The sequence below is a fragment of the Vidua chalybeata genome, chromosome Z, assembly GCF_026979565.1.
Source record: "Vidua chalybeata isolate OUT-0048 chromosome Z, bVidCha1 merged haplotype, whole genome shotgun sequence".
Taxonomy (NCBI): domain Eukaryota; kingdom Metazoa; phylum Chordata; class Aves; order Passeriformes; family Viduidae; genus Vidua; species Vidua chalybeata.
The window spans coordinates 7972119-7996666 of record NC_071570.1 but is presented as its reverse complement, the minus strand read 5'-3'; the positions used below and the strand labels follow the sequence as shown (position 1 = coordinate 7996666).

Genomic DNA, 24548 nt, shown 5'->3' with positions numbered 1-24548 from the left:
GTGATGCCTCTGTCCTCTGCTGGAATTAAGGCCTTTCCCCTGACACTGGTGGAGGAAAGTGTGCCTGTACCTCACAGCTTTGGTGCCAAATGGGCAGTTGATTGAAACTGAGAGGAAAGACAAGGCTGGGACATGCTCTATTCTCCCATCTCTGTGGGAGATCAACTACCAATGCAGTTCCTGCCCACAGCCCAGAGCTAATCTGCATTTGTCTTTACAGTCTCTCTCACCTTCATACTCAATATCTTCATCAGTAACACCAAGCAATCAGCATCAGGCTTAAGTTCCAGCTGCTATGGAGACCTGGATGGAAATCCTACAAGGAGTGCAGGTCCCTCTCATTGGGGTGGAAATCCTGGCAAGAGAAGAACTCTCTCCCAGGTGTGCACCTATCCCAAAAGTATAATTAGCACTGAGCATTAACACAGGTGCTTCACAAGCAGATTTTCCAGTGTTTCATAATACTTACCATTGTGGCCTGTTTGCATAAACTGCATCAGTTCAAGGTACTGTGTGTATGGCTAGACAGGCTTTTCTCTGAAAAGGTAAAATTATATAGCATGGGGTAGCTGCTTTGGTTATTTTAGGGGCTTAGAAAACTGGAAGTATATGAAGAAAAACAAGTCTTGGGAGAAGAATGGCAGGATTTGTATCCTTACAGCTACTGTGTAAGATCATTCTGTCACAAGGAACATGTTTGTTCTGCTTTGGTTGGTTTGTTTGTTTTTTTAAATTCAGTTTGGTTTGAAGTTTTTTTTGCTTTGGTGGTTGTTGTTTTGTTTTTTTTTTTGTTTTTGTTTTTTTTTTTTTAAGAAGCTAGACACTTGAGTCTAGCTGAATGTCCTCCAGTTCTGCTGGAGTAACAGGTAATAGCTGGACATTTAGTGTCAGCAGTGCCAAAGGGAGACTCCTGGTCTGGAAATTCTAGCCCTGATGTTGATCTATTAATTGAAGCATATTTTAGGCCATGATAGGAGGAAAAAGAGTATGTGTATGGCCTTCAAACACAAAGGCTGATTTTTCTGAAGTCTCTAGGTTACTGAAGAGGCACCACTGGAAACTGTCCCTCCCTGCTGACTGTGATCTCCACAAGTACCTCAATGTGTGCTCCTAAAGCCTGGTAATATGAGTGCCCTTTTCCTCCTTTTTTTTCTCCATAAAAGGCTCTGCACAATTCTCAGATGAATCTGGACAATGATGTAAAATGTCTCAAGTCTCACATGCTTTTGTGTATTCTGCTATTCCAAGGGTGCTTTCTTGGAAAAATAACTTCTCACAGTAGCAGAGCCATCTTTGTTGCTGTGTGAAAATCCCAATAAAAAACTGGTAACCAAATCAGATAGTGCTGCAAGCACACAAACAATTTGGACCAGAAACAACTTAATTTTTAGCTAGTTTCAGTGGTTTTAAATGCTTACAGCGATATAAATGTTAAGTTTCAGAATATTTCTCTGGTTGGTCATATATAACTTTTGTTCCAGTTACTGTTAGAAACTGAGGCATAGAAAGGTGATGATGATATGCCAACTGTCCAAAGATAAGTAATAGGAGAAAAACTAATTTTTTTTTTTACTTTGACTTTGTTGCCCTGTTGGGTTAGATATCTACTGATCATGGTTATAAATGAGTGGGTTTCCCATCCAAGCACAGGAATGGCTGCAGAGCAGGTAGCCTCGAGGCTCTGCAGAGAGGGATGTTGGGTACCTCACTGTTCAAAAGCCAGATACACCCCTGCAATGGAGTGAGCTCAGTCTGGTGACTGCACTTCAGTAGCTTCTTGAATAGCTTTCTGTGCGCTGCTGAGACCCAATGACATGCATATAATCTGACCATCTTATATTTTCACTGTTTCTTCAAGATTTCCCTCCCTTGATCTTTCCTGCTAGAATGGTTTGTTTGAGGTTGCCTCCTCCAACCCAAATAATACCAGTCTTTGCTGTAGCAATATTGTCCTTGCAGAGGTCACCTCTGCTGAGCAGGAACAGGCTTGCTGGCATTTTGTCTACCTGTGCTCAAAACCTTCAATTTACTTTATTTTAACTGGGTAGAAGTTGAAGGCTGGCTCAGACTGTTGAACAGGGCAGTAGCCCTGGTACCTGTTTGACTGATATGATTACACAGTAGCAGTCTGTTTGGCATGGGCAACATACTCTGGCAACATATCGTGCTTGAAGGAGAGAACTTTCAGCATAACATGCCTTCAGACTGGTTTCTATTGACTTCTCAGTTGTGTGGAATCTTCTGTGCTACCACTAAGTTCAGTAGACTACCATGTTGATTTAGGTATTGTTGGGTATTACATTTTCAGTATTTATGATAGGTAATCAAACTAGTGACTCAGTTATGGGTTTGGTAATACCTAGATTGTAAATACGGAGTAGCAACTCTTCAGTAACAGCTGGATGTTAGGTCATGGGACATTCCTGAGGAATCAGAAGCTACTTGGCATTGTTGGCTTGAGCACAGTAACAAGGGTTATGCTCACCCTCTTCACTACACACCTTATTCCTGTAATTCCTCCAGTTTTCTCCCTTGTACAGTCAGGTCTTGTAGGGAGAATTGCTAGTGCTCTCCTCTGGTGCTTTCTGGGATTGCAGCAAAGAAGTGAGTCCATTTGTTTGATTCCCTCATCAGTGCTGCTGGTGTTAGTTCGAGGTGAGTAAATTACCAAAGAATAGTTGATAGTAGATTTATGTTCACAGTCTCAGTTCATTCTCCCCACAGATCCATTTTTAAGATCATTGCAAGAGTGCCCAGTGATCTTGCTAGACTTAGTCTGTTGACAAAAGTTACAGTTGTATTGTGGGTGACTCTTGTGACTGTCTTCATGAGAGAAACTCCTGAATTCCATTAAGGGGTTTATATTTGCTGCCTCCATTTTAGGTCTTTGGTGGCTTTTTGTATCTAAAGGATTAAGATACTTGGGGATCATTCTCTTCGAGAATTTTATCCTATTCCTTCACCTGAGCACTTGCTTTGTCTATAGCTTGCAGCTAAAAAATTAACAGATTAAATTTATGATCCAGCTATGTCGAGTGGTGCTTTGGTGTCTTAATTTGTGCCACTCAGCTGAGAGTGAGTACAGGCCTTTTGAACTGCTGTGCCTCAGCTGGTGCAGGCATGAACCAAAGCAAACTTGCTGAGACCCTTCACAAGGTCACTTGTTTGCTTTGTTTGCAAGAAACCAAGGACGGGTGGGCTGTCAGTTACTGCATGTGGGAAAGCAGCAGCATCTTTCAGCAGCCAGGTGGGAGGTCTGTTTTTAGTGGTCTGTTACCCTGATTTTCAATAAATGCACTTTTCCAATGTGTCTGATATCTTCTTACTTAGCTACTTTTGCAATTGCTGCTATGACTGAATTACTGGACTGGGGTATAGCTTGTTCCTAAGGAACTCTGTTGCAGATCTGTGTATCTTGCAGGTGGACTTGATCCTCTGGCCAGCCCATGCTGAGCCAGGAACTCCTGAGTTACCAGACACAATTTTTTTAGCTGAAAGCCAAGTGAAAATTCCTGTATGCCCTGCTGGCCACCCAACAGTCTGAGCCCATGGTATGACCCCAACTTAAAATGCATTTCTGAGTGTTACAGTGCCCTCAGTAACTTATCTGAAATTCTGAAGCAGACACTCTAGGATAAGGGAGAGTGGAAGAGAGAACACAGCTACATCTTGTGTGAGGTGCTCTCCTTTGCCCCGGTACATGAACACTTTGTGTGGTGAGGATGGGCAAGGAACACCAGAAAAAAAACAGTAAAAGGCAAACAGTGTTTGCTATGGCTCTCAGGACTCCTGAAGAATTTAAAACTAGAGGGGATACGTAAATGCTTAATCAGAAACATCTTTGAGAGATCAAGTATATATCCTGACATTCCTGTGTTATTTTAGCAGCTAATTTTATTTTAATAACTCTCTTTTATTATAATAACTGTGTGTTATTTTTCAATGATAAAATTAGGAAGTCTCTTTTTGCTTGTGATGTTGTTGGGTTTTTTAATGAAAACCATGTGGTACTTGGCTAATTTAAAGAATGCTCTTGCAGAAAGGAATCTTCCCATTTTCTAACAGCCTTTCCCACTAATATCCTGTTGGGAGCAGTATGGTCTAAGAAAGTGCACACAAATTTAAAATAGAGTTGGCAGGGTTGGGAAAATGTGGGCAGTCTGACTGTTTCTATACCCAAAAACCCACCAACACTTGATTGTATACAAATTGTGTTTGCTGTACTGAAACTGCGAGGATGTATAAAACCCCTTGCAAGATACTGCAATGTCTTTAGACGAAGATTCTTTTGAATTGATTCTTTTGCCTTCAGGACAAAAAATTTAGGAGTCAATACAGTGTTCTCTTAGGAACTGCTTTTCTGGATTCCCTTACTAAAAGGGAAAATTCAGGTGCTGAATCTTACTATCTCATTAAACTTGTACTTTTTATTTGCCCATTCACCTGGTTTCTTTTCATTTTCAAGGCCTCCCACTGTCTCAGGGTATAAATTACAATTACTCATCCAAATAGTACCGAAACGGACCAACCAGAGATTAATGTGCCTTCCTCTTCTGGTACCTTGATCTTTATAAAGTTATCTCAAACTTGTCACTGTCTTAGGGCCGGGTACATGCATTGTCTTTTTCTAATATGTATGTGTTGAAATTGCAACAGATTTGTACTGTTACTTGTGACTTGTTCCATTTGTGTTAGGATGTGGTGTAGACAAATCAATACGCTGGGTGGTCTTGGTATCAGTCTTGCCAGTGACACCTGTCAGTCCTTGCTTGTATGTTCATGTGTAGATAAATGCTGGGTCTTCCCCACTGCCTGTGGTGCATAAGATACACAAAATACACAAGGTGTTTTAAAATGTGCAGTGATCATAACTTGTTGCCTGAAGGTAGGATGTCCTACAGTGAACTGTTTTTAATGTTTTTTTCCCAAATATTTTTAATAAGATCCAAAGCCTTGAGGAAAAAAAAAATAATCAGGACTTGGTGATACTTGATGGCTTTTGTTCTGAATCCAGGGTCTGATGTTTGTTAACAACTCCTCCAAATCCATCCATCTAACAGAGGCTTTCTCAGCTTGTTTCTGTCATGAGCTGTATCGGAAACAGCACTGAATCCTGAACTATCAGAGAAGCTGTCAAGCAAAGTAGTAACAGCTCCCTTCAAATATTGCAGTGCACATTTTTTAACTGTAAGATAAACCTGTTCCAAGTTATTGATGTAGCTTGCAAATGGAACAGTGTGAAATTGCAGATAGTATGTGAAACCAGCCTGTCTGCACATGGGGCTTAGTGTTCTGTTACCTTGCAAATGGTTTCTCCCCTCTGAAAAGGTGTTTTTTGTTGGTTTTTTTTCAACACAAAGACAATTACATTTGGCTTAGTTTTCTAAAGATATATTTGTTTACAAACCTCAAACTGACATTTGGCATTTGGCCTGAGTTTCTAACTCTTATGCCTTTAGAAAATACAGTACAATTGATACATTATGTCTCATAAGAGCATGGAAAAGGAACATACATGCTGTGGCCTTCCATGACATGCCTATGCATAATTAACTGAATTACAGTACTGCACTCTGTTGATCCATGAGGTTACCTTTGCATTTAGAATCAGCATGATTAGTCATCAGTGTATTGACATTAATACATGGTCATGGAGCTCTAAAGTCTGTGTGTTTTCTCTTCTAGCAGTATCTGTTCTCTCTGTACCGCAGTGCAGACTTACTGTGGAGTTCTTTTTGCTTTATGCTAATTTCAGACTTCCTTTAAATTCAGTGAGGTGCTGTTTTTAAGACAGTCACTTTTCTGAGTGGAACAAATGGATTTAACTTAGTTTTCTATATATAGCATCTTCCTCTTATCCCATTTCTTCCTAGTTCACCTGTGATGATGAGTTCAAAGCTGTCTGCCTACTCTGAAAATTATCGAGTCATAATAAAAAGAAAACCTGTAGCCCAGTGTGGCAAGATCACTCTGTGCTTTTACCATAAACTTCTGTGGCTGGATGCCTGTCTTGCAAGTGGAGACTCCACCCCTGCACAGTCTGCAGAAGCTGAAAGCCTATTGCACTCATATTGTTCAGTGGGTATCAGTGGATCAGGAAGTAGAGGTGCCCTGTGCCTTCACCCAGTGTGTTTGTCAAACTGATCTGTAGTGGTTTAGCTAGAGAACTGGCATCTTCGACTGCTATTCAAAGTCTTGACTAAAGGTTTCATTCAGGGTAATACCAGGAGGGTGAGTTGCTGACTTGATCCCATGTAAAGGCTTCCTCCAGAGATTTATTTTTTTGTGGGGGTGGAATTATAAAAGAGTATGGAAATGAGCAAAACAATAACCTGTGCTCAAAAGAGAAAAGTTATTCTAATTTACTTTGGCCAGCAAGAATGACAAAGAGGTGAACTGGCAATGGAATGTTTGAAGGGTAGGCTTTTGAGGGTTTATGCCATCATGCCTTAGATCACTGCAAATTAGTTGCACCCAGAGCTTTCAAACCTGTTGGTAATCCCTCTTCAGATGAAATGTGAAGATGGCATGTGGAAAAACCAGTTTCCCCAGTGGTCACTCAGTCTTCCCCTCAACATTCAAGGTTACCAGTGCACTTGTCTCTGTTTTCATGAGTGACTATGACTAATGTTCTTCACAGCTGCCACCAGCCCCCTCCACATGCTTTGTGCAGGATGATGGAGTGAAAGGGCCTTGTCTGCATTGTCCTCCACTTGGCTAGCTAGCTGTTGACAGTGCAGGGATGTAAAAGGCCGGTTGTGATTTACAGCTTCAGCTGGTTGCTCTAGGCTTCTCTCACATTGCAGGTGTGATAGTGGGCTGTTATGGAAAGAACTGTTTAAGCAACTTTTGGGTGGGCTTTGTCCCTCTGGTTCAATTGCTATCTCCAGTCTCAGTCTCTTGTTCAACCTCACTCACATCTTTCCACACTGCTTGCTTGGGACTTGAGCAAGTTCCCTGTTCTCTCATGGTGTACTAGTTCAGGTACCAAATTCTGCAAAGCCTGGGGGTACCTTTTACAGCCCTACTACACTTTGAAACTTCTACTGGCTTAGGCAGTGGTTTGTTGAACTAGGACCTTGCTCACAGTGTCCTTATTCTTTTTACTCAGCTCTAGGTATCTTCTTGGACTGCCATATCCCTTTCAGTCCAAAAAGTTTTGCTCCAAAGTCACTCCTGTTCCATGGAGTTGATTCCTGTACTGCTGGTTATTGTAATTCAGTGGCTTTTCTTTTTCTTGTTTTTATTCTGGGGTTCACTGCAAATGTACAAAAGCATACTGACTTTGTCAACTCCTGAACATAGTACAGGGGCCCGTCCTGAGGCATCAGAATTATTTGTCTACTCTCAAGGTGCACAGAAACAAGGGTCTCTTAGACAAACAGGGAAGAAACCAGCTGCATATACACAAGAGAAAAGTATCTCTGAATAGAATAGGTGAGAGAGCAGCTTATGAATTTTAAGTATAAAAACTGTAATTGAGGGTGTTTTTGTTTCTTTTAAAAAAATTACTTTAACAGGAAGTGAGGTGGTGTTTTAAGCCACAGAAAGTTGCAAGGTAGACTGAGATTCTGTCCATCATTGCAAAATGTGCCTCTCAACTATAATGCAAAGTCAGTCTCTGTTGCTCTCTTCTTGCAAATGGAAAATTATCTGACGACTGATTAAATGTGATTCTTACTCTTATATATAATCACTCATACAACAGTCCTTGCTGGTCTTTCCCAAGCATATTCAAGACTATCCCTATTTAAAAACAAAGCAGGGACTGCATTGAGTAGTGGAACCTAATGAATTTCCTTGGTTTGAGAGAGACCTTGGAGATAAGAGTCCAGGTTCCATATGTTTTAAATATAACTTTAAACCAATGCAGCTATTCTCTCAGACCAGTGCAGCTTCCTACATTTCCTTCCATTCACATGGGAATTTAAAAAAAAAAAAACCCAAGCAATACATGAGCCAGTTGATGTCCTTGCAGGTGGAACATGTTTTTTTTTTAAATTTGAAGATTGAGATTTATCTTGTGGAAGAACTCATTGTGGGTGCAGAAGTGTGGTGCTCAGATTACAGCTCTTCCACCAGCTTGTTAAATGCAATTAAGTATTGCAGACTCTTTTGAAGAAGACTGTGTAAAAGCTGTGATGGCATAGACTGGAACTGATAATTTTAAATTTTAGGTCATGTGAGTGTTGCCTGACTACATGGACAATGTAACAATGATTTTTATAGATTGGTTTCCATGTGTCAGTCACAAATATTTTGCTGTTTGGAGGAAAACTTTTAGTAGATACATTTCCAGATCAAATTATGAGCCTATTTTCTGTCTTGCATTAACCGGGTTACTGTGTTCACATGCCAGAAAGATGTTGCTCTTTGAAGAAGCATGTTAGTGTATGTGGCAATGCCCCATGCACTTTTTAAATACCTAGACCTGTACATTCTCATCTGAGTATCGTTAACCATGCTGTAGTCTGACAAATGAATCTTTTACTATTGCCCTGTTACATAGATAATTGTAATTAACTGCAGTTTGGTTTTTTCCACTACTTGAAGTTGTGTGATCTGAAAATTGGTGAACAAAAAGTATTTGTGCATCTTACTATGGGTATCTCTAAATAAAATGTATTTGTATAGTGTGTTGGCTTGGCTGATATTTTCCCTTATTTGCTAATATCCTACTGCAAGTAAATCCAGGGCAGTTTAAAAGCAAGTGGGCTTGGGTTTCTTACCGCAGCAGTCCAGCTTCTGTGTGGATATGACTGATTCAGTGAAAACAAAGTGAACTGTTCTTTTTCCTTCACCAGTGAGTGGGTTGATAACCTGAGAGCAGAATCTCAGCTTATTTTTGTTTTTTTGTGGCCTAAACATCAGTCCTAGTTCTCTGCACAGCTGTAGCAATACTTGTTACTTCCATAGGAGATTTATCGTTGGGACTATTACACTTCAAAGCATCTCCTTCCTCTTCTCACCATCTGATACCTCATTTGCTCTGAGGCACGAGTTTCCTTTCAACCACTTTATCCTTATCTAAGAAGGACCTACCTCTTAGAAGTGTTGAACAGTACAGATAAATGTAGCTGGACAGTCAGGTATAGGAATACAGGTTTTAGGGAAATCTTGCATCCCAAAACTGCACCTGTAGCACTTCCAGATATTTTCATTGCACAGGAGAGTGAAGCCTTCACATAGCTGTCCTATTTCACTGTCTGTAAGCGGGAAAGTTATTTTTTTCAGAAGAGGAATGTCTGAGAGGTCTAAGTTTTATGCTGGAGGTTAAAATTCTCTGCCTAAAATCAGCTTCTGCCTCTCTGTCTTCACCCTTGGCCTCATCCTGAGAGGCTAGTTTCCATGATCATGGACAAACTCAAGCTTTGTAAGTTAAGGTTTTTAAGCTAGGTGGGAGACCACCTCTCCAGCTGCATCATCTCTGCTCCCCATAGCAGGCATTACTGATACTTGTGAATGCTGGAAGGGCAGACTTTAAAAAGACATGGGAACTGTCATTCCACTGAGCCTTCTAATTAAACTGTTTGAGAGATGCAAAGGAAAACCAAAGCCCCTGGCCCTGGAGACATACAGAAAATGATGGGTTATAGAGGGCTCTGGCAACCAGGGTTACTAACTCCCCACCAGTCTCAGATGCTCCATTGAGTACAGCATTCAGATAGTATGGGGCCTGTTAGCTGATTTACAGGACCAAAAATGAGCTCACAAATTCAAAAGCTGTTGGTATTAATTGAGCTCCTCTTACATGCATGTCCAGCTTAAATCTCAGCAATAAAAAAAGTCTAAATTGTCCCCAAGCAACTAATTTTAGCATTAATCTATTTTGTCCCATCACCTGTCTTGCAGGTCCCCTTGCTTTCCCATTCACAGTGCAGATGAATCAGTTTGTTTCCTTATGTAAGGCAGCTCACCATTTTGGGGGGAAGAGATTTTGATCTGTTTCATGGCCAGAGTCTTCACTCCTGCCAAAAGGTCTAGGTTCCCTTGGTGTTTTCTCACTGGCCATGCTTGGCATGTGCATGTATGGCAACTGTCGTTCCTCTCTGTGGAACCAAAATGAGACCCACTGCACTCCTTGGCCTGGAGCCTGCAGCTGGTCTATGGTGTTATCAACTATACCTTCACTGTACGCTACATGTGGCAGTCAACATTACCCCTTTCAACACTCAATCTGCTGCCTGCCTCCAGCTCCAGCCCAGCTGCTGCAGGTTTACTTGGCTGTCATCACTTCCCTTCTTGGGTGTATTTTGTTTCTGATCTTTGTGACTCAGGGCCTCAGCTCTTGCCAGCTGGTTGGCACTGCTGTTGCTCAAGGAGGAAGCCAAACCAGGACAGGACTCAGAATAGTTTCACACTATTCTGTTAGTTCTTCCTAGCTATTGCTGTACTCAGCCTGTCTGTTTCTGAATGAAAGATCAGGGTAGTCTTTCAAATAAAAGGTGCTTTCAAGGTCCAGTAAATGAATTAATAAATAAAGAGATGCCAGGACACAGTGCTTGAAATGTTTTTTGGGCAAGAGGTGGCCCATTTTTGAGATATTGAAAGTGAGAAAGTTCATAGTGTATTAGAAAACAAGAATCTCTGTGCTTTGTCTCCCAGCCTCCTCAGTCCTTCTCAAGCCTCCTCTGGAAGAACAAATGTCAGGAGGGCTTCAACCCCCTAAAAGGCTCAAGGGACCATGTGGCCAACATGGCTCTTGGGAGCAATGGGTCAGCTGCTCCAAAATACTGCCCTGAGCAGAAGGTCTTACTCTTTCCTCTTCACTGAGCTGTACCATGAGCTGGCAGAGGTGAGAGAGAAGCTACAGGCCTCAAGTGCAGAGCTGCGATCAAAAGATCAGCTAGACATTGCCTGAACTATTTGTGTCAAAGACATTAACAGAGTGAGGGTCATGTTCCACGGATGATGAAGTGTTAGCAGAAAGATTGTAATCCCTGTAATCAGTGTCCGTGGGATTTCTTCCCCTGTGTTGTCAAAAATTTTTCTGTCCCAGGGGTTTCCTCTCCCTACAAACCCACTGCAGTGCCTGATGCATCTTGAAAGTGAAGCACACAGAGTCAGTTACAACAGAAATTTTACAGATTATAGGCAAATGAAAAAAAATGTGACTAAAGGTTGTCTTTGGGGAGACAGATTGACACTGTTGCTGTAAAACTCCACCCCAAGAACTGCAGTGTTCTAGGCAAGTATTCACCTAGGGAGAAATTCTGGCTAATTTCTCCATGTATCTGAGCCCCAAGAAAGGTCTTGGAGCCAAAAGTGTGAGGAAAGGTTGGTCAGTACTAAGATAACAAGATTCACTTCCTCATGTGCTATGGTGGCAGCCTGTGTACTGCTGCTGAGGGCTGCTGGACACCACACTGCAGTCAGCCAGTGAGGTTGCCAGCAAAGCACTATTAAGCTATAACAATTAATGATCTTGCCACCTGCTAAAACCATTTCATGTAGACTTTTTTCCTTCCTGGAAATAAATTCTAGGAGTCTTGGGATGTGGAGACTTGTCATGTGTATTTATAGGAGCATTTTTCCTGTTAATTGTAGAAAGCCAACTTTAGCTTTTTACCAGTATAAATAGGCTTTGACTCCAAAAAAACCCCCACTGTCCCTGTTACTTTGTAGGCTGTTGCTGTTGCACTTGGAGCTTATTTGGTTTTGTGGAAAGCTTTTAGTCCTGAGCTCTGGGCTACTCAACTTGTTGCTTAAAGAGAAGGGAAACATCTGGAGCTTGAATGTGTATTGGTCCCAGGACCTAGGTCACAGCACTAGTGACTAGACTCAAGCTCGACTTTGTGCCAGTGATCACAACCCCTTGAAGCCAGCAGCTCTGCAGTTCTCAGTGCGACTTCACTGTCCATAAACCCAGTCTGTAGTCCATCAGTTTGTCTATGAGATTCTTTTAGCAAACTGAAAGCTTTGCTCAAACTGAGAAACATCCCTCTCCCCTCATTCATCAAGGCAGTCATTTCATCACAGAGGGTGACCAGATCAGCCTGACATGACTTCCCCAATGTAAATCCATACTGAACACTAGTGCCAGTCACCCTCTTGTCCTCAGTTTGAGGCTTTCAGTATTATCATCTTTGCGGGTCTGGGTGGAGGCTCATCAGCCTGCAGTTCCCTGGGGTCTCCCAAGCTCACTGCTTTGTTCTTGCCATTGCCAGTTGCTGCATCTACAAACAACCCTTTTAAAACTAAAAACAGATGGCTGACATTTAACCAGAGTTGGCAAATATCCTTGGACACACTATTCAAAACATTCTCCTAAAATCACAGGATAAAAATGCTTGTAATTTATCCTAAGATGAAGTCTGGGGGAAAACAGCAAATGGTGCAAATCCAGCTTCCACTTTACAATACTATTTGTTTGTTACCATTCATTACAGGAACTTTTATATTACCTGGAGTAAGGGAGGGTTGGGATTCCACTAGGCTTGTTAAAATCCAACTGATAAGAACAGATGGTCTGTAAATGCTGCAAGAGGCAGTGTGCAACACCGTGCAAGGACATTTAAAAGAGCTTCAGTGATCATCTACTGCAACTCTGCCCCACCAAGTTATTTAAGAGCTGGCCAAGGAAACTTCTGGCTTCTTGGAGATAATTTAATCTTGGGGAATTTTAAGAGGCAGGAAGCACAACATTGTTAGAGCAGGGGACAAAGTGACCAGGCATCTGCAGACTACTTTCTCTGATGTCACAGACAAAATAATGGAAAACTGGACTAAAGGACTAAAAGGACTAAATAGATAATTCAAGGCTAGATACACAGCTAATGTCAAAAAACAGTGTTGTAGGGAAAACAAGTCTGTTAACAATAGCCTGTTTAATTCTTAGAAACAGTTGTCTGGTAGAGGTAACAGTGGGTAGGCATATCAGAGAATGAAATCAGGGAACATGATGGAACAAACTCAGCATTCGCCATTAGAAGAGCATGCACTACACAGGTTAATCCCCACTAGCAGCCTTCTCCACTTTGCCACCAAAATTTTCAATTGATCCACTGTACCTAGGGAGAATTCCATACTGTGGCATCCCACCCTTCAGGAGAAGGAAGCACCTAGGATTTGCAGATTCTCATGGACAAAAGAAACAGCAAAAGTCAGAGGGCCCACAAAATCTTACGAAGTTCTATTAGTAGATTACACACTGTGCTTGTGTACTGTTATGTTAGTCTCTGACATCCTATAAGCACATGGCAATAAGTTTAAAATAAAGGAGGGAGGTCAAAGGGAAGAGAGGAAGAGAAAGAGCCATATTAAAGAGGATGAGAAGGGAAAGGACAAAGAATGAGATCAGCAGTCCTGGTTCCATTGCTGATGCAGATGATGGGGTGTGCAGGGTCCTGGGGAACACACATATCTGAGCTTTGTAGGGGTACCATTTTCTAGATGAGTTTCCCTGCACTGGAGGTAAATTTCTCCCTTTCTGTGTAATTTAGTTACTATTGAAATGGGTTAGAGGCTTCAGGGTATTTGGTGGTCCCCATATCATCCTACATGTCTGCTTCTTGATCTCATTCCTACACTTGTGTTGTGTTGTGCTAATCTCCAGGAGTCAGGATAAGGATGTTTGTCCCAGAAAAGTGCTGCTTTACCTCCATGTGGACCCTTCTCCAGCCACATTCTGTTCATTCTTCCAGTGTGTTATTGCTAACAATCCCTGGCTGCTAGTACCAACAATCCTTGGTTGGCTCCACAGCCACCTGGCTATCAGTGTTTGAGATTAGCCCCATTATCTTCTGGGCTTCTACACAGATTCCCTGCAAACTCAACTCAAAGCTCAACGTCAAAACTGGCTTCTTTATACCGAGCCTCTCCCTTGCAGAGCTTGTTTACCTGGATTATGCTGACTCTCTGAGACTAGTGCAATATATTTTGGAAAAAGGTAGTGTCTGTTGAAGAGGTGTCATCAGGGTCAGGGCTGTGAGACCAGTTTGCAGTTAAGATTTTCCAATGAGCCTGAGGGGGAAGGCTTGGTAGTGTGGAAAGTGGAAGAGAGCATTAGCAAAAGGGAAGATAATACTGCCTGAGCTTGTCAAGAAGAGATGGTTTTACTGCAACACAGAAGTAGAACAGACTCCTGAACTAGGAACAGGGTGATATTCTTAACACAAGCAGTTTTCCCCACTCACAAATGTGACAGGGAAGGAGAATGCCAAAGCACCAGAACAGTGGTGTCCAGCCTGTGGTATGTGAACTGCAGCCTATTTCAGAAATCTGCAGAAAGTGACTGAGAAAAACAATCTTGCAGTAAGCTGAAATAGCCTATCTGGAGTTGCACCTGCACCAGACTGTTATTTACTGGCTGGAAAACTGAAGAGGTTGCAAATCCTTGTAACAGCAGATAAGAATCCTGACACAGGCAGGAGGCAGAACTCAGCTGCCAGGCCTGGTCAAATCTTCACAGTGTTTAGCGCAGGATTTTTTCTCCAAGTCACATGTAATGAATCAAAGGATCATATAAGTCAGAAAAGACACCTGAAAGTGAGTCCTGTGACTGATTAGCAACTTGGCAATTAGAACAGAGCACAAGTATCATGTCCATTTCTGAACACATCTCCCTGGGCAGTCCATCCAAATGCTACACTACCTTTCAGTGAAGAAATTCCTCCTGATCAATATTTGGAGTGAAGGTCTTTGTTCCCAAGCCTCCAACAGTATATTCCTTTAGCTCTCCTCTGGAAGCTTTGTCAGTGCAGTATCCCACTTTCTCATTTATATTTACTCCCTGTACAGCAGAAAGAGTCTACACCGCTTTGGTCCTGGTATCCCTGCTCAGTTTTCTCCCATTCCAAATACTCTTGGGCTGGATTTTGTGTGATTGTCAGAGACACATTCCAGCTGGCACTACACCATCTGACAACAGCATCCCAAGAGCTCTTGGCCTTTGTTGTTTTGTGCTGCATACCAAATTTCCATCTTGATTATTAAAGGATTGCCAAGCCATGATGGAAGAATGCTAATAATACTGATTAAATCCACACAGATTATGGAGCTGCAGACATGTTTGTCACAAAGCTTGTGAAACTTTGTTTAGAGCTGTAATTAATTGTCCCCCTGCAATAGTAATAAAACAGAATATCACAAGCTGCATCAAGAAAATCAACAATACCTGTGCACTGTTTGGTCTGAATTTCAATTTAGTTCAAAGGACCCTCTGTCTTACTGAGAGAAAACAAGAACAGGGAGATCTTGCAGCTCCTCAGCAGTAGGATCTTTTGTAGCTCCTGCCCTTCTATGCAGTAAGCGTCAAGGATGCAGACTGGATAAATCTATCTATGCAGAGAAGGCAGAAGCATGAAAAACACTGATTAATTTTCAGTACTGTTTAGGGTAAAATCAGATTTCATGCCCTTTCTACTTACATGGAGAATATGGGCTTAAGGGACAGAGGATGAGCAGTAAAGGATATCAGACCACAGCAAAGGTCAAGGACCATGGGACATCATAACTGGTGGCACCAGGGGCTGAACAGTTCAAACATCACCTTCACCAACCCTGCCTGCTCAACACCAAGCAGAGACCAACTTCCACATAGGGTAGGTAAGCCTGGCTTTAATACGCCAGGCCTTGCAAAGGGTAAGGACCACCACATTTTTGGCAACGAGGTGCTGTACACAATGGAAAAAACACACAGCAGGAAAAAGCCTAAATGGAAGGAACGTTTTTGTTTGTGTGTTTTTTTTTTTTTTTCCCTCCTGACTCACAACCCAAAACTCAGCCCAGGAATCAAGTTTTATTGATTATCCTTTCTTGCCATCTCTCCTGTCATCATTGAGTTTAGACTGCCAGAAGCTGCACCAAGCTCTCGAAAACAACTCTGCTGTGCCAACCCCTCCCTATACTTCATTAATCCCCACCATACTTTACTTGACTTTCTTCTCCTGTAGTGTAGCTATCTTTTGTCCTGGAGTTCTCCATGTCAACAGGGTGCCTCCCTGTGTCCATCCTCTCAAAAGAAGGAGACGTTTACATTAATATAAGTGCAGAACTTAACATTAAGTTCCAAAACGCCCTGTTCCTAAGCCACCCAGGTCCCTCACCGGGCCCCGTCATGGTATTCCTCGGGGGGGCTTCTCAGGGGGACCCTCACACGTTGTCCCTCACGCCGTCCGTGAGAGGGTTCCTCAGAAGAATCCTCGCATGGGCTCTCATGGGGTCTCTCGAGGGGCTCCTCAGGAACTCGCAGATTAACTCCCGCGGACCCTCCCGGGGGGCCCTCTGTGTGTCCTTTACTGGGATCCCTCAGGGGATGCCTCACACGACCGCCGGGACGGGGCCCGGAGGGCGCCCTCAGCGGGGCCCTCACGCGCCTCCGGGGAGGGGCTCCGCCGTCCCCGCCCCTTCCTCCCGCCCCGCGCGCGCCGAGGGAGGGGCGGGGAGCCGGTCACGTGAAGGCGAAAGGAAGGGGCGGGGTTTCGCCCCCGCGCGCGCGCGCGCGCGCTGCTCACGTGGTCACCGGGAGGGGGGCGGGAGGCAGGGGCGGAAGAAGGCGCCGGTGGATGGGCGCGCGCGGGCGGTGCGTGAGGGGCGCAGGGCGGGGCGGCGCCGCCGCCGCGCGCGAGCGTGTCGCGTCGCGTCGCGTCGCGTCACGTGGGGAGGGAAAACGACCCCGCGCGCGCGTGGAGGAGGAGGAGGAGGAGGAGGAGGAAGGGGGAGGTCACGTGACGGTCGCGGGCGCCGCCGCCGCCGCTTTGTGAGCGCACTGGGCAGGTACCGCGCGCGCGGGGGGCGCGCGGGGCCCCCCTCACCCGCCCCCGCCCCGGCCAACGGTCCCCGCGCGCGGCCGCTCTCCCCCTCAGCCGCCCCCGAGGCCCCGCGGGCCCGGCCCCGCTTTGTCCGCCCGGCGGTCCCTCGGTCCGCGGGTCGGTCGGTGTCCGCCCGGGCCGCCCAGCCCCGGCCCGCCCGCCGACGGGTTGCGGGAGGACGCGGCTTTGCCCTACTTTCCGTGGCGGCAGCCCCGGGGAAGCTTCGCCCTGGCCTAGATCGCTGTCCCCCCCCCCCCCCCCCCCCTCCCGCTCCCCTCTCCGCCCCCCTCCTCTCCCGCTCAGCAGGGCCGCGGGTGCGGGCAGCGCCCACCTGGCTGGGGAGGGGGTGCTCGCTTGGCTCCGGGACAGGTGGGTTCTGTCTGCACCCCCTGACATCCGCGGGAGGGGATGCTCCACCGCGTCCGCCTTCGAGGAAGGGTTCTCATCTTATCTTGGAGGTGCTGGTCTCCTACAGCGAGGTTTCACTCTGCCGGGTTGGTGCCTCTGGCTCGGGGGCACGCGAGGAAAACCACCAGCTGGAGGAGTGGGGCTGGTGGCAGGAATCAGGCCAGAGGGGAGGTGGCAGCTCGAGAAGTGAACAAGTGGATGATGAAGTATCGATCTATGACTTACGCAGGGCTTTACTTCCATGTTGTCGTTGCTCATCCCATTCCTGGGTATTCCCTGGCTGGTGGTGGGGGGGTCACACCTACAGACAATAGTATCTCAGCAGCTACAGTGGGTTACCTGGGGACATGACAATGAATGAAGTGTTCCCTCTATTAACCTTCTCCGCTTTAGTCTTTCCTTGCCATCTGCTTTGTGTGGTTGCTTGGAATTGGGTGTCACAGCAAGGCTTTGCTATTGGTCTGCCTTATGTTGCCTTTAAAAACAACAAAACGCTGTTCTATGTTTTCTCCTGTTGCTGAAGAAAATTGCAGCAAGGAAGTGAACTGTTAGGCATTCCTGTGCAAGAAGCTGGATGTAGAAAGGACCTGGTGCATGTTTGAGTCTAATGACAAGGGTCTGAACTCTGATGTGGAATAGGTTTAAAAGCTTGTGTTGGAATGTCTGCAGTGCTGTTGGGTGCCACCTGGGAGCAGGGTAGACTGGTTTGAATCTTCTCTCTTGTAAGTGTGTTAGCAGCAGGAGTGTGGATGTGCAGAGCACCCCTGGTTGTGTTCAGAGGAGCAGGACGTCTTGTGGAGCAAAAACTTGGTGTTCGCTACGGAGTGGTGTGAAGGAAAGCTGTGGAAGGGGAATGGAGGGGCTGTCCTGGCCTGAGAGCAGCTGGTTTTTTCCAAGTGGAGAAATTGGAGCTGGATGTGAGGGAAGGGAAGGGAGGGGGAGCAGTGCTTGCCGTTGAAACAGAGCCCTTCACAAAACATGGCAGCGACTCAGCCTCCTGGCTTTTGCTTCTTTAATATTTACCAGGCCCTTTTAGCAATTCCCTTGGTTGTATCACGTTCTCTAATGGAATCTGGGTTTGGATTCCTACCTGGCTGACTCAGTATTTATACCTGGACCCAATTTCTCTGCAGTGGTTTGACCTAACTTGTTTAAGGAATTTATTTTTAACCTTACACTAAGTAACTTGAAAGCAAGCAAGGCTAAATCACTTTGTAGGATTAATGATGTTTTGTGACTCCTGAAAATAATCTGGCTTCTGTTTTTATGACCTCAACAATCTTGGTTATCTTGAAGGTGGGCAGGAGTGGGAATTGGACAAGCTCTGTTCTACTTTGTTCTAGTTGTAGTTTTATCAGTGTGTTGATTTTGAAAACTGTCTATAGTAAAAAAAGCGTGCCGTTTCTGAAATTCAGACTTTTTCAATTGTTTTGGCCCATCCTCCAGAAAGGTCCCGGTGCCATAACTTTCAGAAGGGTTTGATCGTTTGAGGGGACGTGGAAGCTACAGACTCACCACTAAAATCTAAAGAAGCTAGGGGGAAAACCAACAAAATAATCTTGTCTTCTGCCAGAAGCTGTTACTTTTAACCTTTTTTGTTTGTTTGTTTGTTTGTTTGACTCTTCCTTTTTTTTGAAGCTGCAGTTCTCGAAACTAGAAGTAGATTGTTGATGCTCTATATTTCTTCTATGAACTTTTATTTTAGGTGACCATTTCCTTGTAAAATGCCATTTTTTGGTATGCTTTATGTTTGTTGGTGGTGTTGTCCTATTTATATTGGTCATAGCAGAGTAACGTACTGGTGAACAGTGCTTAAAAGATGTATGTGTCATATACTGTTAATGCTCTATTAATAATCATCACTGAGAGTCTTACTATTAGTAGTAATGCTTACTTGCAGTTTCAGTCACATTTAGTACCAGTACTTAGAATAGGTACTTCATGAAAGACTAGGAGTAAAATGAAAGACTAGGAGTAAAACTTCAGACCTGTTATGAATCTTTTTTTTTTTTACCTTTGTTTCCTATTTGGTTGAAGCACGTGGGCAGGACTCTGAACACCCGTGTTCAGTGCTTTGCAACAGCCTTGTATGAGCTTGCTGAAGGAGAAGCCAAGTGATTTGTCCCCTTTGTAAAATACATATTAGAGAAACTGTGTAGTATTTGTAGACTTCAAAATTATTGAATGGAAAGTGCTAGAGGAAATACAACTGATATCCACTGCAATGTTATTCTGCTAGAGCTTTTGGTGAATTTTAGATTTATTTCTCATACAATCTGTTTACATATAGCCCATTGGGTCCTCTGTGCTTTTCAGAGAAGACCTAGTTTGGACTTGCACTGCTTTTCATAACTTCCCTAAACAGGTTACATTCATTAAAGTGAGAGCTGGGATGAAAGGTTGTGAAATGCCTCCTTTGCAATTACTTCAGGTTCATATTTTACAAAAACTGTACAAAGGGTTTGTCTGTTTTGCTGTAACATGAAAGTCCACACTCTTTGATTTTGGCCATCTGCACTGGGAGTCTGTTGGAACTCCCCGTCTGCCTGGAGCTCCTGCAAGGCTTTTCCTTCCACAGGTGTGGTACCCTCAGTCTTTCTCTCCCCATTACTTCTCAATGCTTCAAGGAGTAAACAGGGACTAAAGACAAGCATTTTAAAGGTCATATGGTCTGATGCCTAAGATCTCATGGCTTGCTCAGCCTGCTTTTACTACATCATAAATATTTTGCTGAGCATATTGTTTTACTTATGCTCTCTTTAGATTGTAAAACCTGTAAAATAGGTTATGTGAACAACTTAGTGCAGCTCCATTGGATGGAGTTGTTTCTATTCTCAATGCTATTGAAATTCCATTTCTTTTTTGCCCAGCTTTCATTGTGGAACCTGCACAATATTGTGACTTCTTTTGAAGGTAAAATTGTCAAGCTTTTTTCCCCCCTCTCTCCCCAGGCTTCTTAAATCAGTCTTCCAACAGATGAGCTTGGAGGAGTCCTTAACCTGGCTGAGTGTAGCATTTTGCATTCAAAACAATGAAATGTTGAGAGAGTTTTGATCTTTCTTGAGACTTAAGGTTTGCCTGAAGTAATACTCCTATGGTGAACTCTATGGTTTTTTCTGCTATATCATACAGGAAATACAGTTTATTGCTGTAGAAGATGCAGGTTCAGTGGAATTGGTGTTGCAGAATCATTCAGTATATGAATCTACAATTAAATGAAGAAAACAAATACTTTGTTAAACTCCAGATTTGAATCATCAGGTTGTACTTTTTAAAACTGTTTCAGTGTGGGGGGGGGATGCTTAACTCAGTCTGTCAGGCACCCTGTGGTTGAAGGTGTAGGATTTGAAATCACTAGTTATTACCAGGTTCCTAAACATTTTTAATGGTTAGCTATAGAGAGAGGAAGTCTTTATGCAGTTTTATTGTATCTGGCATTGGTCAATCTAGAACATTTCATTTATGTTTCTTACAACTAAAGTAGTGTTTCTGGAAGTAGGATGACACTTTAGAGACCATATTGAGATTGCTTTTGAGTAAGAAAAACACAGTATGTGTTTCTACTCCCATGTTTTTTAGTGGTTTGAGGGTGAAGAATGTATAGTAATATGGAATGAAGCATATGGCTTCAGAAACCTTTTTGTTTCCTGTTCCAGTTTGTTTTTAAATGTTAACTGAATCATGGCTATTTTGTCCTCAACGCTTGGCTTTGTACTGTTTCATTATCTATGCTTTTCCCACTTGAAAGCTATTGCTGATTTATTTTTTTTCTCTGCTCTTCTTTGATTTTCAAAATCTTATGTTGTCTTACACACAGTTTCAGCAACAGGAATCTGAAAGAAATCCTGGTGCCAAACCTTGCACTGCTGTTGGGGGCTGTACATAGTGTATTGTATTCAAGGAACTCTGGTCCATGCATTTGATGGGTTGTGCCCCAAGGCACGGATGTCTCTTTTTATTTCAGCTTTCAGTCACACATTCTGGAGATCACTGACTTGTGATCCATTTTTGAGACTGACATAAGGGAGACCTAAGTTAGTGATGTTAATTTCGGGTGACTAAGTGTGATGAGGGGGAACAGTACTGCACTTCCTGGTCTTGTGCTTCACTTTCTTTTATTAGCCACTGAATGAATTTCTGAATATTTTGAACATGGGTTAAGTGCCAAGGGGTAACTGTCTGAGATTAATTTTAGAAAAAGATTGGAATAGACTTAGAAGGTTGGTGATGTTAAGTTAATGAGTACATAAAAGTGTTTGGTTTTTCCTTAGTGTTTGAGAAAACACTTTCTGATACATATCTTCAGCCTGTTGGGTTTCTTTGCTGTTTCTTGATGTGCGGATTAGCAGCAATGCCCAGGAATTCTTATTTGCATCTTAGAAAAAGATGCTTATTATCTTTTTTGAATAGTTCTCTGTTATGACTGTAAGTGTAAAACTCATTTCAACTTCATACATGTACTCCAGTTTTTGTTGTTTACCATTTTATTTGTTGATGTAGTAGTGTATGTTTCTGGATTTTGTCTCAATGACATTTAGCTTACCTGATTTAATTGAAGATTCCCTTGATTTTCTCTATATTACTGTTGGAGCAGAAATGCTAGAATTTAAGAATTGTCTTTAATGAAGCTTGTGGTGTGTTTTTGATAACAGCTTCTCTGTTAAAGGACTTTCTTGCCTTTTTACTTCACTTCATCATGGGCTGGCCTGGGCTGACAGGGACTTCTGGAGTCTCTTCTAGTCTCCCTTTGCTCAAGCAGCACCATCTACAGCAGGTTGCCCAAGACTGTATCTGAATGTGTTTTGAATATCTCCAGTGGAGACTCTGCCACCTCACTGGGCAACCTGTGCTGTGCCAGCGCTTGGTTGCCCTCAAGGCACAAAAGTGTTCCCTGTTGTTCACAGGGAGCCTTCTGTGTTTCAGCCCTTTGGCTCTGGTCCTGTCACTGGGCACTGCTAAAAATAGCCTGGCTGTGTACCGTTCCTTCAGGTACTTAAGACGTATTGGTGAGGCACTACATCCCTCCCAGGCTTTTTACTCTGTGTTCAGCTACTTGACATAGTCAGATCTGTAGTCCTTCAGGCAAACTCAATTTATATGCCCTTACTGGCCTTTGAGAAAGAGGTGGATTAAGCATTGAATTTAGTAAAGGTGGTGTGGTATTCATAGTAATTAATGATTCTTGGTTGGTTGAGAAATGGGTGGGTTTAGAGAAAGTACTGTGAAAATGCAGTAAGAGGCATATTTCAAATTTGAATAATTTGTGCTTGCAAATGAGGACTAATTGACTGTCCTGGTTGTAGCTGAATTGAAAACAATAATTCAGCAGTCTGTGAGGGAAGAAACAGGTTGAACACTTGATTGTCTGACAGTGATAAAATTGCCCAGGTCCTTTGTATGTTCTGCCTAGGAATTGCATGGATTGCAAGTGATGACTTAAAGTACAATACATCATTTAGGAGAGGTTAGACTGAGTTCTTACTGTATATTGAACCATCCATTTTGTGAAGCTATGTACATCAAAAGTATTTTTGAAAGTACTTTTTAATGAGACTAAAGCCCACACTTTGCAGAACTATATGGGTCCTAAATTAGAAACTAACTAGACCAGCCTAGTTTTTGTACTCTCACAAGTCCAAACGCCTTTTCCAAAAACACCAAGACCTCCACAACTCTAGAGAAAGGTTGAAATAAAGTTAAATGGTTAAAATTACTTTCAAAGTTAGGGTTATTGAATCTGGGAAGTGCTGGAATGACTCTTGTAGAACAGTCATCCAAAATGAAACAGCACTGAAGTATAGTTTCTGCTAGGAAACCTGCCTCAAATATTTGGATGACTTTGCTCCCTTGCTGATTCTGTGGATTGCTGGGGAGTGCTTTTGAGAACTTTCACCATGAGAGAGAGCGAAGCAAGAATGTATATAACTTTTATATTGTTCTCAATAAACAAATCCACTTAAATGAAGATCAAGAGAGGATGTTCAAGTGTTTCATTAGTTATGAAATGACTCACCCACTATAAAATACAATAAAGCATAATGCAAGAAACTCCAAACAGGAGTTTTGGTTAATTTTAGTACTTAAGTAATAATTGAACACAAAAACATATTAAGGGAGGCATCTTGTCTTTTAGGCAAAAACAATGTAATGTTGAACATTTGAGCCAGACTGTGGTAACTAAAGGCCTTTCCACCCAGCAAAAAAAACAGGCAGCTGTTTGGAACTGAATATAGGGGAAAACAAATGAAAGAGTTGAGCAACTGGTGTCCGCATAATTTTCTTTCTTGGGACTTTGTTTAGGAGAGGTGAGGGGCCAGGAACTGCTTTTATGGTTGTAGGTCCCCTTTATTGATGGACCCTGATTGAAAAGCTGGCATATAATTCTTCCTCCTTTTCCAGCTGCTCCACAGTACTGGAGATAAGTTAGGATCGGTTGTTAATGTGGACTGTTGATGATACTTTCTTTTACTTAACAGACAGGTTCTAATGCAGTGTGTAAAGGGAGAAGGACAGAGCGAGTTGCTAGTGGAGGAGCAGGAGGAGGATGTGGCTTGGAGCTAGTTACAAGACAGGTTTGGGATGGGGGAAAGAGTTTGGTATTCCTGATCTTGATATGATGGGTTGTTACTTTGATTTGTTTGTTCAAATTATTTGGAACCTTGTTAATATAAGCAGACCAGTAATGCTAGGGAATCTTAGGTGTGTCTTAACAAACAAACAAAATTCCTGCTTTGAGGAGCTGCACTGAAAGTGAGTAATCAAATAATACCAGGAATGATCAGCCCTGGTGGAGTACTTGGGGGAGAGAAAGGGTTTCTGTCTCAATATCCCACTTGGCTGTTAAATCTGCCTGGTGAATTATTTGACGCTATGTTTCAGCCCTTAAAATAGTGTTGCTCTCTTAGTGTGTAGTGGCTGTGTCTCTGGTAATGCTGATTGCAAAACTGTGAGGTTGTTTCGCATCTTACTTCTGGTATTCCTACAAATGTGTTTTTGTTCTGCATTTATGGCTATGTGTAGTGTAGCATTGACAACTTGCTGTATCCCCCAGAAGCTTATATATGAACAGATACGCTGGAAAGACTGTGGAAGTTTTTTTAAGATAATTTTTTTCTTTTCTGAAACAGAAATGTTGAAGGGGATAAGCTATTTCTTCTGGCACTCAATAATTCTGAGGAAAGTTAGTTCTTTTGGTAGATTCACTTAGTCATTGTTTTGAATAAAATAAATTATTTTATTTTATTCAAAAATTACCTCTTACATTTCCTGAAAAATCTCAACTTTACGCTTCTCAAGTTCTCTACCAGGTGAAGTAACCTCATGTGAACATAGGTCAAACACTGTGCTAAACTTTGCTAAGATGTATATATGAACTTCATTGATTTTGTT

The 24548-nt window shown here is 42.9% G+C and overlaps 1 protein-coding gene and 1 long non-coding RNA gene across 8 annotated transcripts in view; one reads left to right on the top strand and one right to left on the bottom strand.

The window, feature by feature from the left end:
• Positions 1-15129: 15129 nt before the first annotated feature.
• On the bottom strand, positions 15130-16512 carry LOC128802528 (uncharacterized). Of its 2 annotated transcripts, none has more exons than XR_008435472.1 (3): positions 16047-16512; positions 15874-15954; positions 15130-15279 (listed from the first exon to the last, which is right to left on the bottom strand). It is a non-coding gene; the product is annotated as an uncharacterized LOC128802528 (long non-coding RNA). The 2 variants fall into 2 exon arrangements; XR_008435473.1 differs by having other exon boundaries at positions 15130-15275.
• A 184-nt stretch (positions 16513-16696) lies between these two features.
• Positions 16697-24548, top strand: part of LOC128802514 (ubiquitin-associated protein 2-like) — a 123700-nt gene continuing 115848 nt past the window's right edge. Inside the window, exon 1 of one of the 6 annotated variants that reach the window (XM_053968983.1) lies at positions 16697-16716. The gene's annotated coding sequence lies outside the window, so the exon portion shown is untranslated. The other 5 variants (XM_053968992.1, XM_053968997.1, XM_053968998.1 and 2 more) reach the window with 5 other exon arrangements.